The following is a 15,342-nucleotide window of genomic DNA, read 5'->3' as shown; positions in this document are numbered from 1 at the left end:
GAATGGAGAATAAGGAACCAGTTCAGGCCCCGAGAAAGGGAGTAGAGGAACAGAAAGGCCGGACGGAGGACACGTCCCAGGAGGAATCTGATCCAACCCCTCCAGGCCCCGCAAGACGAGCAGTCCTGTCCCATGATTACATCTCCCCGTGAGGGTGCTACAGACGCTACAGAGTTTCACAAGCTCCCAGCCCAGACACAGCGGGGGTGGCTTGGACTCAGGTCTCTCCTGACCCCAAAGCCACCCTGTTCTACAGGACAAAAGCCACCTGCTCGGTCTCACTTCTCAGATTAGGGCAGGCAGAGGGCGCAAAAGGGGGTTTTGATCACAGTTTCCTGGAGACCTGTGCATTAGGTTACAGGGGAGTGGAGAACAGAGGGATGGCTACTCTGGGAAACCTGGTGCTTTATCCATCAGGGGCATCCCCCACCCCAAAAAATTTCCTGCCTAACTACAGAGTCAGTAACAGCTTCACCCATGGAGTCCCAAAGTTTTCAATTTTGCAAACATAATAAGTATTCAAGAATTACTTCCAAGTTAATGTCAGTGGTACATCTGTTGCTCAATTTGAGTTCCTGTATGTGGACCACATCTGGGACGAAGGGACAAAATGGGTCAAAGCTGTGCTGCCCTGATCAGCTGCCATCTACCTGTGGCTGTTGAGCACTTGAAATGTGGCTAGTCCAAATCAATACTAAAATACACACTGATTCTAAGACCCCCACGGAAACAAAAATGTAAACTATCTCCTTTTTATATTGCCAGCACAATACCACGATGGCATGACGCCCTGAGATATGTTAGGTTAAATTCAGTATAGTGTGAAAATCCTTCACCCGTTTATTTTTACATTTTAATGAGACCCCCTGAACGTCTTGACTAGCACAGACAGTAGTCTGTTTCCATCGCCTGGCAGAGCGTTTGCCTGGCATGTGTGAGGCCCTGGACTTGATTCTCAGCACCACATATCAATAAATGGATAAAATAAAGGCCCATCAACAATATTTAAAATAAAGAAAGAAATCTAGAGGTTAAAGGGCTCTTATCGATAAGCAGGGATTAAGACAGGTCTAGCGGATGACTCCCAAGGCTGTGAGCTAGTAGTCCATGTGCAGCTGCCTCTCCTGCAGCGCCCTCTGAGGATGGCGACCTCCTCTAGACCACACCAGGCAAGGGCGAGCACCAGCAGCAATGGCCCCGCCCCCCAGGAATGTCCAAAAGGCTCCTTTTGCCCCTTGGACTCGAACTCAATGCCCCATGATGCTGACTCTCCAGGTGGGAGGAGGATGGACTAATTGATTTCTCAAGTCCGCCTTCAAAACCAGACTCTGATCCCTACTCTCCACGCAAGGGAGCACATCCCACTGGTTAAATTGAAGTAATAATTACCGGGTCTGAGGTCCCCCGGGAGCCGTCCCAACAGTACACAATGCAAGCTGCACAGATATCCTCTGCAGCTCTTTTCAATTTTCTTTGCTATGTGTGATATTTTCCATGGATGAGACCAGAGATGTTTGGTCGCAAATGATTGTCAGATGTTTAAACAATGTTGTTGCTGGAATGTGATAACTTCCAGAAGCCCCTTTCAGTACTTGGTATCTTTGGTGAGACCCACCACAAAGTAAGAGGGCTGTACAAGAGGGTGGCGGAAGAGCTGGAAATGAACCAGGAAACTGGACTGTGTAACGTGTCTCAAACAAACAAGACCCAAAAGCAGTAATAGGAAACAGGCGGCTTTCAAGGGTCATGGAAAGAATACGCACTGGCTCTCGGCAACTGGCCCAGTTTCAAAGTCAGTAACCTCCAACTTGTCAGGCAGGATTGTGGCTAATGCTGTGAGGGACATGTGCTGAAAGGCTTCCAGCCGCCCTGGAATTCCTGGATTTCTGCTCAGGATACCAAGCCACACATGTGCAAAACAGAGTCTGGTACGGTTGAGATGGTTCTGCTGTAAGGGAGCCCAATATGTAAAATCTTAACTTATAAAACCAATACTTAGGAGGTAACCCTTTATATCAAAAAAGGATTTACTTTACAATACTTCTAGTAAAATTTTCCCTTTTCACATATTGGGTTGAATTATAGAAAAATATCGAAATTGGACTATTTTTGATGCCCCCCCAAATTCTGGCAACTCCATGTAATTTAATATATCCGTTCATTAACTGCATAGGTGCTAGAAAAAATTTTAAAGAGCATTAGAAAATACTACAAATTACAATGTGGCAAATTATTTTTTAAAAATACTTCCCAAATTACAATTGAAAATCAACAGGAAAATGTTTTGTTCAATATGTTTTGTCCAATATTTTCCATTTCTATCTACGTAGTTACAGCCTATTTTAATCTGGATATTGCTATGGGTAAGGATGATGTACTATGTTTTTAAAGCTAGAAAAAAGGATTTTGAATGTTTTCACTATAAAGAAAATGGTATGTACTTTAGGAGAAAAATATTTTTACCCTGAAAATAACGTTGCACCATGTGTACCTATATCAAAACATCACATACTCCCCCATAAATATACATCACTTGTATCTTTCTAATGCATCAGTTAAGATTAATTTAATTTAAATTCAAGGAAAAAATCAGGGGTGCAGTCAGCCTGCCCTCCTCCACCTTCTAACGTGTCTGAAAGCAGAAGGAGGGTGGACAGCCGCTACCTTGGGGGAGGCAGGAATCCAGGATATGGGACCCACAGAGATTTTGAAATGCAGGGGCCACCTCGTCCTGGGAGATGGCGGGGACGCTCCTTCTCCTGGGAAGGGCCCAAGCCTGGAAGTGGGGAGGGCTGGCTGCGCTCACAGAGGTCTCCCTCAGGCCCCGCTCAGGACGCGGGGCTTTGGCTTTGAGGCAGGTGACAGTGACCGTCATGGGGTGCAGGACGGCAGTGAGGCCCCCGGTGCCCGATTGGGACGCGGGAGCAGTGGCCGGAAGGGCAGGGCCAGAAGTGCCGGGGAGCCCGGGGCCTGCTGCCCACGGTGGTGGACAGCCCAGGCCTGGGCCTGCGTCTTGCCCTGCTCGGCTGAGACGGGAAAGCAAAAGTCGCAGCGATCGTCCCTTAGAGGGGACAGTTGCTGCAGGTCATATGATTGCGCAGGCTCCGGGAAGATTTGGGCCTGTGGGCAGAGCAAGGTTCTGAGTGCGGGAGGACACACCGCTACCGGAGAAGAGGACCCCGCAGAGTCGTTTCTAAAAAGGCGTCCGTGAGGCGATGCCCTTCTGGCCTCGGCTCTGCAGACTAGAGACGGGACAGGGACCGGAGATTCAGGAAGAAAAGGCAAAATTAGTGGGAGATCACAAAGGGGAGCAGACAGAAATGTTTGAAAAGTCTGAAAAAGGGCAGGAAACGGCTGAGTCAGTGCAAAAAAGAATCGGCGATTGTCTGCGCTGTGGCCTTGTTCTCGGGCCCACTATCTGACGCCCAGGAACAAAAAGCCAGTGTCCTTGAGCAGTCATGGCTGGTTTGCTCCAGTCCTGCCCCTGGAAATCCAAGGTCTGCTGTCAGTCTTGTTGTGAGGTCAGCTCAGGCCTGAACTCACAGAGGGGCAGAGGGCACAGCAGGGAGCCCTGGTCACTGGGAGGGCCCTCCCGCCTGGGTCCAAACTGAGCAGGCCTTCTCCTTGCCCAAAGGGGATAATAATGCCCTTGTAAAGCACCTCTGAGTCCCTGGCCTGCGGCTTACATGCAGTCCTTCTTAAAAGGAAGGACTTCCTCTTCCATGAGGGGTACACCATGCTGCTTACCTCATGCTCTGATGGCCTCCTGGGCACTGTCTCATGAAACCAGATTCACTCTAATGAAGTCTCTCTCTCTCTCTCTCTCTCTCACACACACACACACACACACACACCAGCAGCTCTGCCCAGTCAGTCTCCCGTTTGTCCTCCGGTGTTTCTCTTGGTGCCCTGTTGAATCTTAACAGCTGAGTCGACATTCCGTGGGAGTCTGGCTCTGAGCTGGCACAGCCAAGTGGGGTGCCGCAAGCAGCAGGTCGGTCTCGTGAACATTCCGGCAACAGAGTGGTAGTTGCTCAGCTCTTCCTTTCCTCTCTCCACCTTACTGATGTCTTCAAGTCCCTGCCAATCTTCAGAAGAATGACAACTGCAGTCTTTCAGACCATTCACGGGGCCGGCACGACTGTCCACCTGTGCACCTCAGGTCCACCAGCCTTGGGTGGATCCACAGTGCCACTCCCCCAACTTGGCAGGCTGGTGTGTGTGTGGCTTTTGATGTCACCTTCCATCACTTACTAGCTCTCTGCCTGCTGAGTCTTGGAAAGTGCAATGGAAATCGCCTGCCCCAGCCCCTGCCCTTTTAACGCCCCCCAGTTCCTGCCTCACGAGGGTCTGAGGGGTTGGAGTGCTTAGGAAAGAGGCAGGGGGAGGAGCACCAGATGCTCAAGTGAAGCCTCTTCACAGAAGCACCAGTCAGGAGGGAGGACGGCGGGGCGGACTGCGCCAGGAACAGAGGGCACAGAGGGACGGGTCCCCAGGCAGGTCTGAGCTACCCACTCCGAGTAGAACCGGGGTGTGAGCAAGATGCAGCACAAGCTCCTGAGCCAGGGGCCTGCTCCGGCATCGTCCTCAGTTTCCTGCCTGTAAAGGGGGACGATAAGGTGCCGCCTCATAGAGGGGCTGAGAGAATTGAGTGAGTTAGTAGAAGGGCTTAGAACGGGACCTGGCAAGTGCTACGTAGGCACTGACTATTGTCTCCTGGGCCCATAACCCAAACCTACCACCCGTGCGTGTCTCTGGCTGAATCATTCTTCAGGTGGGGAGAGTGGGGCACCTTTCCCGCCCCCACTTTCCTTTCCACCAGAGGCTTCACATGTGTCCCGGGGAATAATTAAGCAAATGAGCTAGTGACAGCATGCTTTTAGTAAAAGCATCAGAGTCCGATTTCATTTCCATTACCAAACCAGGGTGCGTAGGGATCATGATCTTGATGATGGGATTTCCCAGCCACAGGCTGCTTCTCATCTGGCCTCAAACCTCTTGGGATCCCCCTGCAGACCCCTCAGTGCCATCCAGGGGAGGCCAGGAAGTCAGCGCCTGGAGACCCACCACAAGGTGGCATGGGTGACAGCAGAGTGCGCCCACTCTCCCAGGGGACTCCTCTTGCCTCTGGCCTGACTCTGCTGCGCTGACCCTCTTCCCCCTCCGCACACCTTGCACCCGTCTTGAGGCACTGGCCCTCCTCCGTGGCCCACCAGCTGTGGTCCTTCCTCCTTCCGTGGTCTACCGCAGCCTTGCTCTTCTTTCGGCACGACCCGGTCCTCAGGAGCACAACCACGGGTCCCCTTCTTTCCCACCAGCCTTGATTGCTGGTCCTGTGCTCAGCACCCCCGCTCCAAAAGGTGGGCCCCCCCACCCTGCACCTCTGCCTCTCACACTCGGTGGGGTCTGAGGGAGGCGCCCAGCAGGGCCTGCTGGTTTCCACACTCACCATTGGGGTCACTGGGGCTGAGTCATGGGAGGCCCCTGGTTTGCCTGTGTCACCTTCAAACACACCCCAAGCAGCGTCCGTCTGCTGCATTTTGCGACCTACAGAGGAAAGAGATGGGGCCATGGAAGCTCAATGAGTTTGGGCTAGGGGGTGGCTGCCCAAAGGCGAGCACCCAGGACTCGGGAGGCTGGGCTCCAGTCCCGCCCTGGTACCGGTGCCTCGCAGCCAGTGACCCACTTTTTCTCGGGGGCATCTCCCTGTCCACGGCTGGGGATAACATCCACCTTGGAGGCCTGATAGCATCTGTCGTGTGAGTCAGCCGAGAGTCACTGAGACCGAAATACTTGGCTGGAACAACACAGAGAGGAAAAGTCTGATTGGCTCCGGTGTCAGAGGTTGAGTCCGTCGGGGACTGAGTCCATCACTCGAGACCAAGGTGAGGCCGACGTCACGGCCTGAGAGCCCAGTGGGGGAAAGTTGTTCAGCTCTTGGAGGCCGGGAAGCAGAGGGGGAGGAAGAGGCTGCACCCTCCAGGCCTCTCCCCGAGACCCACCTCCCCGGCCACACCCCACCTGCCCACAGTCTCCACCCAGCCAGCCACAGTCCAGCCATCTCGCCTCTGAGGGGCCCTGCACTGACACAGAAGTTCTTGACCCTCACATATGTAAAATATCTAATCAGTAAGTGTGCATTCTCCCTTCCGCCTCAAATGCAAAATGAGGGGAGCTTGACAAGACCTGACGTCCCTCCCAGGGTTATGACATTCTGTGTCCATGAACTTTCACCATGAATGGGCAGGAGACAGTAGCCAGTGAATAACTGAGTGGAGCAGAGTCATCCAGAACTGCAGACCGCCCAGTGCCAGTTCTCTAGGAGCTTCACAGCAAAGTGCCCAGGCTGGGTGGCTCGCGCTCAGCAAATGTGTCGTCTCCCAACGCTGGAGACCTGCAGCCGGGAGGAAAGTGTCGACAGGTGTGGAGTCTTCTCCATCCTCACTCCTTGTCGTGAAGATGACCGTTTCCTTCTGGGGTCCTCAGAAGGTCGCCCTCGTGCATATCTGTGTCCTAATGTCCCCCTCTTAGGAGGACAGCAGCCATATGGGATAAGTCTGCCGGAGTGATGAAAACCTTCCTAAGGGCTCCTCTCCAACACGGCCACGTTCCAAGGCACTGTTGTCTACTGAGTGGTAGATATCAAATTTGGGGGAGACACAAGTCAGCCCATAATACTCCCCAACATCGAGAACCCATGTTGTACCACATTAAATCCTGGAAACAACCACTCAGGGGGCTGCCCTGAGTGTGAGTGTCCGGGCCCTGTGGTCACGAACTTGAGTCCTGGGCCTTGTATAAACCTAGCTCTCTGTTTAAGGCCGGGAAGCAGAGAGGGAGGAAGAGGCTGCACCCTCCAGGCCTCACCTCCCCAGCCACACCCCACCTGCCCGAGAGGGTTAGTGGGTTGAACCAGAAAGTTTAGGCTAGAGGGTCGCTGCCCAAAGGCAAGCACCCAGGGACCAGGAGGGCTGGGCTCCAGGACTGGCCCTGCCCTACCTGTGCCTCGCAGCCAGTGACCCACTTTTTCTCAGTTATCAAGGGGACGTTACCAAGACGTGCGCTGATTCTCCTGTAAGGCTCCACCAGAGGCCTCTGCTTGCCCAGATCTGCTGGCTGCCCTGGAATGAGCGTCTACTGCGAGGGGGCCTTTCCTGGAGGTTTGCTGACTGGGCAGAGGCACCTGAGGGCTAACCCTGAGTGTCCACCTGCGACCCTGCTCGCTGCTGCCTGTGCTTAATTCAAACACTCGCGGCTTTCTGTTCTGTCCTCAGAGGAGCGGTGTCACTCGAGCAGAGTGGTCTTGGCCTTTGAACTCCGTGTGCAGAACTTTACTCAGGAGAAAAGAAGACTCCAAGGAAACAATACGGGGCAGCCAAAAATAGACCAAATCCACCACTGCGCTAAGGGTGGCACTTTGTACACAGAGGAAAAGTACGGATTCACTGGCAAAGGGCTGGGGGGCAGCTACTGCCCGCCCCCACGTGGGAGCCTCAAAGATCTAGACGTGAACTAACGAAGACTCACATACATTAGGGAGCTGAACCCCAAACCAGGCACATTCCTGAAGTAAACCCAAGGGAAGGCAGACAGAGCCCTTCTCGAGAAGGCTACAGCCTAGGGCCAGAAAGCAAAAGGTCCGCAGATGGGAACACAAACTCTTTCCTCCTGAGAGTGAAGGCAGTCGACGGGGCGTCTACCGTCAGTGTCAGACATTCACAGCAAGTGACACAGAGAAGAGCTGGTTCCCTCGACTTAATAAAGCCTGTGTGATTCACGAGGAAGACGATAAACCCAATGGGGAAAAGAGGAGGACTGCAGTCTCCACAGAAAAAGGCCATGAATAAGCGAGTCAGACTCGCCCTTTGTGTGCTCTTGTAACCAGGTAAGCACAATCCATGTACCGCTAACTAGGAGGGCACACCAGGACCGAGGGAACCTGTCGGGGGCCCTGGGAGGGTCGAGAAGCCTGATGGCGGCCAGGGTAGCGGCGACAGGTTGAGTGGGGGTGACTGAGGGAGCCACCAGCGTCGCCACCACTCGGAGGAGACACACGACACCCACACTTACAGAAGTCACCAAGGCCATCTATGAGGTTGGGTTTATGACAGTTTTGCAATAGCAAAAGCTTGTTAAAGGGAGACAGAGTGAACCAAATTTCTCATCAGCATAAAACTTGTGAAAAATGATTTGATAGTCTGCCACCAAGTGCTGGCAAGGCTGCTGAGCAACCGACCGCCTGTTGGGAATGGGGCTAGGGGGCCAGGGACATTTGAAACAGTTTGGCACTTCCTAATGAGCTGCCCTACTCCATTAGGCCAGCAACTCCAGGCCTTTGGGAAATGGTACACCTGGCACCAAAATACATCTGTAAGTGCAAGTGTCCACAGGAGAATTTCCCACCCAGACCCAAGGGGAAGCCACCCTAAAGGCCACACACCTAGGACTGCTTAGGTTTAAAGTGTGATTTCCTCACACGTGGCACGCTGTTGAGTCTGAAGGGAATGAGCTCCGCGCTGTGCGCTCTCCAGATGCATCTCATGAGCATAACCTTGGAGAAAAGAAGAAACAAAATTCACAAAGCGTACTTCACAAGAGCCAATAACCACAAAAATGAACTGGACTCTGTAGACATTTATCCACAAACGGTTCTTAAAAATTAACACAAAGAAATTATCACAAAGTCAGAGAAGAGCGAATGCAGGTCAGGGTACAGATGTGGTGGGTGGAGCCCGGGCGAGGCCTGGGAGCCGGTGATCCTCTAGTTCCTGCCTTAGATAGTATTCAAGTGTGCGTGCACAGGTGTGTGTGTGTGTGTGTGTGTGTGTGGAAGAGACAGAGACAGAGTCGGTGGAGCCCTGGCTGTGGCTGGGGTCGTGATCCTCTACTTCTGCTCTAAGTGGAAGTCCTGGGAGGCGGGGGTAGCACTTTCTGTATGTTAGCCGGCACCACAAATGAGAAAGAAATACTAGACGTATGGCGGGAGGGTGACGGGTGAGGATAACACATAAAGAGAAGGGAAGGGGGGCTGGGGTACAGCTCCGTTGGTAGAGTGTCTGCCTCACGTGCACAAAGCCCTGGTTCAACCCCCAGCTCCGCAAAAAGAAAAGAGGAAAAAGAGAAGGGGTGGCTCCTGAGGTACACAGAAGACCTCTATAAAAGAGTCTCAAATAAAAGAAGCAAGACAGCAGCGCGTGCGTGGTAGGAAGTCTGCTGCCGCGTCTGTGGCCGCTGACCCAGGATCCGGAGCAGGGATGAGGGGATGAAGGAAAGACAGACCGACACCTAGAGAAAGAGCTGGGCCGGGGGCAGCCAAGCCCTGGTGAGGCTGACGACACCAGAGCTAGCTCAGCACGGGGACTGTGTGGGCTGCCATCAGAAGGCTATTTGTGAGGAAATTTTAGCAAAGCGGGCAGTCTGAAGGACGCAGTGAAACTTGCAAGACATCAAGGTCATCCTGTGGCACCCAGAATTCTCTACCCCGGGAGCCGGCATCTAATCCAAGGTTCCGACTATCAGAGCTGCCTGCCTTCAAAAGCAGCCACCCCGGCTGGCATCACCATACCACTGGGCATCCTGACCTGCGTGTTTGCACAGTCAGCTCCCAGGGCAAATGCAGCCATTAGGCAATCAGAGATCAGGGTTCAAGTTTCCACTCTCCACAGTCTCCTGAATCAATCAAAAAGATGGCTACGTGGATGACAGGTACATGGATACATACATTCATGGGTGAAGAGATGGTGAATAGAGACAGGTAGACATGTAGGCACAAAGAGAGATGAGAGATCAATGGGTAGAGACTTGATAGAAACTTAGATGATACATACACACATACCTGGACACCTGGGTAGACACAGGCATAGAGGACAGATACACATACATAGATGGTTAATAAATTGACAGGTGAAGGCATACACAGTTATACAGAATTCACGGCAGAAAGAGACATAGAGACACACGAGAGTTACATAGATGATAGGTACAGTAACTCACAGGCATATGGACACACAGACATACAGACCTACAGATCTGTAATGAGGATAGCAAAGGGGGTGCCTCCCTACAACGTCACAACATCCATCCCTCCATACAATGACGTAGCCTTCATTACTTGTGAGTATTTGCCATTTTGATGTTTAATTTGATGTCACTGTAAAATACATTTTCTTTTACGTTCATAGAAAAAGAGGTGGGAGGATGTGAACAGAGGGTTGGGGTGAGCAATGCCTCGTGGCAGAACCGTGGTGGTTCGCCCCATTCCCCCTTATTTAGCTGGGCCAAGCCTTCAACTATAAATACCTACTTTTTATTTTTAAATGTATCTCTCCCTAAAACCTGAGTGCCATCAGCAGGGAGTGGATGATGCACCCCACCGGGCCACCGGGGCCGGAGGCAGGGCGAACACACTTCCCTGCGGGGTGGGCATGGACCAGAGCGCGAGGCCACGTCACATCAGCCCCTCACCTGGCCTTCCCAGCCAAGGCCAAGGGCTGCAGCGCAGTTTCCAGAAACGCCCTTCCCAGGTCCTGAGGCCCCCGCCAGCCCCCTGAGGTGCCAGTGCTGGGGACCTGGAGCCCCAGGCCTGTCACCGAGAGGAGCAGGCCCTCTCGCCCGCGCCAAGAGGCAGTCAGGTCTGTGGCCCAACAGGAGCCTCTCTGCAGTCCCCAGGGGACTCGGGACACTTGGAAGACAATATTTGTTGTTTTCTGAGGAAGGTGACTGAGTAGCCAGTCAAATATGGGGTAGAGACCTTCCACTCCTGTAACTTTTGAATTCTAAATCATTTTATCAATGAAGTTACTTTAAAGGGGGGAAAGTCAAGACTTAAAAGCAAATAAAAAGTCGTCTTAGGACCCTGAGAGGAGAAGCAGAGTGGCCCGTGGGGAGGCTGATTCCCAAGGCAGGAAGGCCAGCTGCCCTCTGGCCCGGTGTGTCCTGGTGGCAACTGAAGTAGCTGAACGCGATTATCTAAGTTCTATACAGGTGCCTCAGGCCCCGGAGCTTCCCCGACGGATGGATTTAAAACTGACTGTTCCTAAACCAGCGCCGTGGCACACGCCTATGATCCCAGGGACTCAGGAGGCTGAGGCAGGTACAGCGCAAGTTTGAGGTCAGCTTCAGTAACACAGTGGGACCCTGTCTCAAAGTAACAATTAAAAGATAAAAAGGCTGGGAATACAGCTCAGTGGTACAGCACCCCTGGGGCCAATTCCCCAGTATCACACACACACACACACAAAAGTTCTTTTGTTTTTGTTTTTTTAAGTAAAAAGAGCTCTGGTTATGGTTTAGATGCGAGGTGTTCCCCAATTCTCAGAGGTGAAATGATTAGATTATGGGAGGGTGACCTCACTGGTGGATTAATTCACGGACACAGGTTACCTGGGCAGCAGCTGTGGGCAGGTAGGGTGTGGCTGGAGGAAGGGGGTCCCTGGGCCTTTGGGGTTTGCTTCCTCCTGGGTGGGAGGGGCTCTCCCTCTGCTTCCCAGGTGCCATGTCCTGGGCTCCTGTCCTCTGCCACCCTCTCTGCCACAGTGTTCCACCTTATCTCTGGCTCAGAGCTGTGGAGTCCGCCAACTGCGGACGAACCTCTGAAATCATGCGCCAAAATAAACCTTCCCCTTTACTTGCTCTGGTCAGATCTTTTGTTCACAGTGACCAAAACAGCTCCCAACTCAGACAATCCATCAGCAAATGAGGTAATGATGGCCAAAGACCAGCAAAGCCCAAGCCACGGAAATGGTCATCACTGTTATCATTATCACCTTTTTAAAAAGAGAGGGATATGGAGGCTGGACTTGCAAAGTGGCCAACAATTCTGGCTTGTCCAAGACTGAGGGGACTCCCAGGGTGCAGGACTCTCAGTGCTGAACCCAGTGATGGTCAGGCAAACCCCAACGTGACGCCAGTCTTCATCCAAATGAAGCTGTCCCAGCTCACTCACGTTTCTCATCTGGGCAAGTGGGAGTCACACAGGGTCGCTGCTGGGTTAAAACAAGCAAGTAGCCCATCAAAGTGCCTGACACTCACTGAGAGCTCCATACACAATGCTGTTACAGCTTCCGGAGGAAATCACTTGTGCATCTCCATAACCACTACGGCTCCACTGGGTTACAGCAAGAGACACCCAAGGATTTGGGGTCCACAATCTGATCCTGAACTACCAAGGAACATTAAACTGTGAACATTGTTCCTGATGTGCACCATCAGCCACGCGGAGCGTGGGCATTATGATGTCAGGCATCAAATAGGGAGAGGGTCCCCACCACAATACTTCATGCCACTGTAAAAGCACACATTGTTGTGGTGTTCACACTAGCCATTAAACTCAAAGAATTGATCTACAAATTATGAAAGATTAACCAAAATTTCAGGACAAAGTACAATTATCAATCAGGATATTGTTGAGGTATTTTCATGGTCAGAGGCAGGAAAGCAGAAGCAGGGTAGAGGGGCAAAGGCTGAGATCCAACGAGGGAAGTTAAGAAACCCTGTGTCTTGCCGTGGAGTAAGAAGTTGAGGTCAAAGGGCTGGGCGCAGCCCAGGGGTGGAGCTCTTGCCAATCTGCCCGAGGATCAAACCTCAGCACTGCAGAAGAAAGTTCAAGTGGAGATTTAGTGTGTTGCTTGGTGAGGCCCTGATTCCAAGTGGAAGAATGGAGAAGGGCGACATTGCTGTTTCGGAGGGTGGGGAAGAGACTGATGGAAGTGAGCTAAATTCCCCATCAGAGAATGGCAAGGGTGAAGCTGGTGAATCAAGACTGGGAGGCTGTTAGCCACCGTGTGGAGACGGCCACAGGTGGGGGGTGGGGGGCGGGGATCAGGAACGGCCAGACAGAATCTGGGGGAGGGCCAGAGTCGGGCAGGAGACGGCTGCTTTTCATGGTTCACATTCTCTCTCCCTCCCTCTGTTTCCCTCCCTCAATTTAAAACATATTCTTTAATTCTAACTATGGAAGACTAGGAGGTGGTGCCCATTCAAATTGAGAGGAAGAGTGCTTGGGTGCCTATGGGCACAGCCTGGCAGCAAACAGCCCTTGAGCTGAGTCATTCCTGCCATCTGACTCCGTCCAGCACCCTGCCTTCTGTACTCTCCTCGCAGGACCAAAACCTGGACTTCTGGACCTGGGTGGATTGAGCTGTGGACGGAGTGACTAAGGAACTAGCCACCCTTTGTAAGACATCAGCTTGCTCCCAGGGGCAACAGCTCTGCAGCGCCTGTTGCCCACCCCAGGAGGTCGTGCATCATCCTGTGTGCAGGGCTCGCCCTCCAGGAACTTCCAACGTACCTGGGGCACCAGGTTTCAGAGGGTCAGTGCCTCTCCCACTGACCCCAAACCTTCCCAGGGCTCATCTGCGTTCCGAGCGGCTGCATGCACATTTTTTGCTACATAACAAATTGCCACGAACTTAACAGCTTACAACACCATTTACACTCACAATTTCTGTAGGTCAGAGGACTGGACACAGCACAACTGGGTTCTCTGCTCAGAGACTCATCTGGCTAAAATCAAAGCACTGGCCAGACTGCATGCCCATCTGGAACTTGGGGTCCTCTGCCAAGGTCAATCAGGTTGTTGACAGCCACATTCCAACATTGTCTCTGTCTTCAGAGCGTCTATCATAGGGCCAGAGTCTCACTCGGGATTGCGCACAACACGGGTTGTCCTGTCTGCTTGGTCTCCTTCAGTCTGGCCCAGGTCCTTAGTCTCTCCCTGCTTTTTATGACTGACATATTTAAAGTGAGCAGGACAGTTACTTTGTAGAAGGTCCTTATTTTGGGTTCGTTTCTCACAATTACATGTAAGTCAAACTTCTTTGGAAGTGACTCATGTTCGAATTCTAACAGCATCCAATCAGGAAGTACAGTGTTCATTTGTCCTACGACTAGTAATGTTTTAACTTACATGAGATATGGGCTGTCTGATTTCTCTACTGTAAATTCACTAAGCATTTGGTATTAAAATGTAGTCTATGGAAATAACTGTGAAATGATGTGAACATCCTACTCCTTATCAGACATCACCCACCAGCATGAATGTCCATTGAGGGTCTTGCCTCAACCAGTGATAACTGGAATCACTGAACATGCCCTGATCCTGTCACCCTCAGACCCCACCACCCTCTGGTCCCATCACCCTCGGAGCCCGTCACCCTTGGTCTCACCCTCTGGTCCCGTCACCCTCTGGTCCCGTCATTCTCTGGTCCCATCACCCTCGGAGCCAGTCACCCTAGGAGCCCGTCACCCTCTTTGGGGACCCATGTAGGAGAAGATACCTCCCATGCTAGTTCTGCACTTGTTTGCTCTGCATCTGGAGTCAGCATTTATTCGAGGACTCCTGTTCTTTTAGTGGCAAATAGCATTTGCCAAACATCTCAAAGGGGTCTCTGCACACTTATCTCAAATTCCTCCTCTCCAGTTCCTTCTCCAAGCCACCTCCAGTCAGGGTCCCTCCCCATCACTCCTTGGAAACTGCTCTTGTTCACATCACTTCCTTTCCAAGTCTTACCCGACATTCCAACAGCACTTACCCTCGCTCTCCTCCTCCGCCCTGGCCTCTGTACCTCTCCTCCTCCGCCCTGGCCTCTGTACCAGCACCTTCTGCTTGTTGACTTCTGCTAGCTCTTCCTTTACCAACTCCAAATGCCCAAGAGCCTCATAGTAGGGGCCTCTGTCCTAACTTCACCCCGTCGCACTGCAGGTGACTTCAAACACCATCTCTGTGTCTTGATTTCCAAATGGGTATCTCAAAGTCTGACCAAGGTCCAGACCCCGCCTCCCTCGCAAGCCTGTCTTCTCCTGGACACCTAGGAGGAGCCTTAAAATGAGACACAGGGGCACAGACTAGAGCTGCACCTTGATAACCTGGCTGAGCACTGCCAACTTCCGGTGGGTATTCAGTGGAGGATGTTTTGTGCACTTACTGGTGAATCCAGCTCTGTCTTGTGGCCTCCACTGAATACCCACATTTCACTGTTCTATGAACAAGAAAAGAAAAGTCTAATGTGTTCAGCTGTTGCTATTGTGTGGTTATTGGTTCAACAGCAGTTAGCCTGTCAACACTTCCACGAATGTCCAAAACAGAACTCGACTTCTCTGCCCAAGTCCTTCCCAACCTTTCTGAGTGGTAACTGACACCTTTCTCCATCCTGACAGCAAACACAAGCCTTGATTCCCTCTTTTCCTTACCCCACATCTAGCCCTTAGGCAACATCTGTTAGCTCTATTTCCATATTATTCTAAGTTCGCTAAAATAATGAGCAGATTCAGCCTCGGTGAGCGAGGGTGCACACAGGCTACGGCTGGCAGGGTCTGTGCCAGGCGTGCCAGGCCGTGGCTGCC

This window comes from Marmota flaviventris, chromosome 12 (assembly GCF_047511675.1).
Source record: "Marmota flaviventris isolate mMarFla1 chromosome 12, mMarFla1.hap1, whole genome shotgun sequence".
NCBI classification, from domain to species: domain Eukaryota; kingdom Metazoa; phylum Chordata; class Mammalia; order Rodentia; family Sciuridae; genus Marmota; species Marmota flaviventris.
This window is presented reverse-complemented; position numbering follows the sequence as displayed.